Below are 3039 nucleotides of genomic sequence, written 5' to 3'. Positions count from 1 at the left end.
AGCAATTTCTTTAAAATAGTTTATGACTTATAAAACATAATAGGATTGAAAAACAACCTGAGTAACAGCATAAATTTACCATTAGAAAACAATGTTTTTGCTTCTTTAGGTAATGCAACCATACCATTTTATCCAATTGATATCTAAATAGATCATTTTTCTGGCACAGTTTTAGAAAGCTTTATTATGTCATTTCATGTATACTTGTAAGAACTTAGTTTTTGAGTAATATCATCAAGTAATCTCTGTCACTTTGGCAAATGTCAGAAAACAACTGATTTTAACTCATGATTTTGAGAGGATTTTTTGTTGTTGGGGGTGTGATTCCTAGTATAGCTATTTAGGTACCTGATGGGCTATGATGGATGACATTGGGTGGATTTCTGATGTAATGTCAAAATAAAAATTTTATTTACGACATCCAGAGCTGATTCTTGTGAAACAAATTTTCCAAAAAGATTTAACTGTAAACAAATCAATTTCAGGAATCTGAATTTAAGTGTACTTTGTCATTTTCAGGTTTCCTCTGATGTTTGTTGTAACCTGATGATGCATAGATACACTGAAGCGGGCTTTGCATTTGTCCATAAATCCTGTCAATCAAGAAGTAGATGGTGGAAAACACCTGAAACTTCAATTTTGGGGTATTAGGGACAGTCATCTGGGAGACACAGCGTGGAGAGAAATCAAATGTGCCCCTAATTTTGAGCAGGGAGTGCGGGTTTATGAAGGATAAGCACAGGCACTGGTTTTGAAAGAATTCCGGTGATTGCCCACGGTGAACAGTTGTTACATTGTCTCTATTTCAGTCCAAAGTAGAAGGATGTGTTGGAGGAGGTGGTCCAGTTGCAACTGAGCAGTTACAGGTGCCAGAAGTCAAAAGTACCTGGTGTTCTGAAAATTGAAACAGGAGACGTGCATATGCTTTACTTCATTATTGTCCTTTCCGTTCTAGTTTGAGTGGCTCTCTTAGCAAAGCTTACTTCATTTTGAATCTTCTTTCACAATTCCAGCCCATCTTTTTTCTGACATCTTTCTGACAGGAAAACATCAATGTTCAAATTGTATTTTCCTGCCATCCCATTTCATTGCCTGCATGGTTGGCAACCTGCTCCAGGTCCATCATGCCCCTGGGAGGTGGGAGTTACCTAGTTTTTTGATAATCCGTGCTAGGTGTGTCTTAGGACTGCATCTTAGGAAGAAGAAGATTTGAGAAAATCACGTCTAGATGTTACATAGGGTCTCGTTTCTGGGTAGGTCTAGTGAATGACTTCTATTCTTTGAGCAACAATTATTTTGACATTTTCAGTAGTACTACAAGGAGAAACGCAAAATATAAGCAATTGGAAAATTACAAAATTAAAATATTCAATAGTACATTAAAAAAGTATATGTTCCCCTTAAACGCTGGGGTCTTTCTCCATTTGTTCTTATGGAGAGATTCTGGACCAAAGGCAAGCCCACTGCACGATCTGCCGCCTCCACTCTCCATTCTGGGAGAGGGCCTGATGCTCCCTTTACCCTGAGCACAGAGTGGACGGGTCTGCTGACACACACGGTGGCTGTTGTTCCCGGGCCAGAGAAGGAGGAGGAGGCCGCTCCACAGACCGTCTGGGGACGCCCATGGCCTGCCCCCAGCCCCTCGGTGTGGTTCCAAGGCAGGGAGGTGTTCCTGGGCCAGCTGACCCCGTCTCCTTCCACCTGTAGGTCTGAAGAAGTAGCCCCGTAATGAGGTCATCCTTACGGCCTACAACATCATCGGCAAGAGCCCAGCAGCGCGCCCAAGGAGGTGTTTGTCAGTGAAGCCAGTAAGCTCCTGGGGCCCCAGCCCTCTGGGAGGCCTGGCCTGGCGCTCTCAGGGGCTGAGCAGCATGCCCGTGATGAGGAGCATGGTGCTGGTGCGCGGCCGGGAGGTTCCAGGTCCCACCTGGGAGAGCCGGGACCTGCCAGGGCTGGGGCCGACCCAGCGGCCTGAGAGACCCATCCAGTCTTGCTTTCAGACCTGAGGGTTCATTTCACACCCGGAGCAACCAGGCCCTTCCTTTAGTTTTTCCCTCTCTTGCCCCCACGGAGGCGCGTGGGTGGGGGACTGGGCACTGAAGTGGCGAGCTGTGGAGAGGGGCCTGAGTGGGCCCTTCAAAGACCCAAGATTGTGTAAAGCCACAGGGGAAATGGTGGAAAATTCACCATCACAATTGCCAGAAAGAGCGATTTAGGGTTTGTTCTTTTCTTAAGCTCCCAATTTGGCTTCATCCTGTATCTTGTGTGGGCATTTATTACTGAATCTTGGGTAAACTCCTTAGGATTAACCTATTGGCCTCAAAAATATTGGGTAGTTGGATTGCCCATCTACCTCCTCATTACTATAGTAATTGGTTACGTACTCTTTTTTGGAATAAACATGATGGGTACCTCTCCATTCAACTCCATTCATACAATCACAGATAACTATGCTAAAAATCAACAGCAGAAGAAATACCAAGAGGCCATCCCAGCATTAAGAGATATTCCTATTAGTGAAGTAAACCAAATGTTCTTCCTTGCAACCAAAAAACTTTATGCCAAAACCTAAATTGTATGTAGACTAACACCAAGAATTTCCTATAATTTTTTATGTAATAATTTTGACCATAATTATTTCGATTCTCTCTCTGTACCCAATAGTGAAATGTAAAAAAAGTAAGTTGATTCTCTTCGATTAAGTTCTATTAATATTATAAATGTTCTTGAGTATTAGTTATTAATGAACAGAATAAATAAAATACTGCATTAAAAAATTGAAATCTTTGATCTATTTTACATTCATTTTTGTATGTAGTATGTGGTAAAGGTCTAATTTCATTCTTTTGTGTGTGGATATCTCATTGTTCCAGCACCATTTGTTGGAGAGACCAATTTTTCCACATTAAATTCTCTTAGTACCCATTTGAAAATTAATTGACCATAGATGAGAGATTTATTTCTGGACTCTCAAATATGTTTGATTTATCTGTATATCCATCCCTAGGCCAGTACCACATTCCTTTTTTTTTTTTTAAT

At 41.7% G+C, this 3039-nt stretch overlaps 1 pseudogene; it reads left to right on the top strand.

The window, feature by feature from the left end:
- Positions 1-2171: 2171 nt before the first annotated feature.
- LOC123841303 (phosphatidylinositol N-acetylglucosaminyltransferase subunit P-like) lies at positions 2172-2572 on the top strand (annotated as a pseudogene).
- The last annotated feature ends 467 nt before the right edge of the window (positions 2573-3039 follow it).

This window comes from Mirounga angustirostris, unplaced genomic scaffold (genome assembly GCF_029215605.1).
Source record: "Mirounga angustirostris isolate CCGP_5_RB_7025 unplaced genomic scaffold, mMirAng1.0.hap1 SCAF_14, whole genome shotgun sequence".
NCBI classification, from domain to species: Eukaryota; Metazoa; Chordata; class Mammalia; order Carnivora; family Phocidae; genus Mirounga; species Mirounga angustirostris.
The sequence above is the reverse complement of the archived record's forward strand: the minus strand, read 5'-3'. Positions and strand labels throughout refer to the sequence as shown.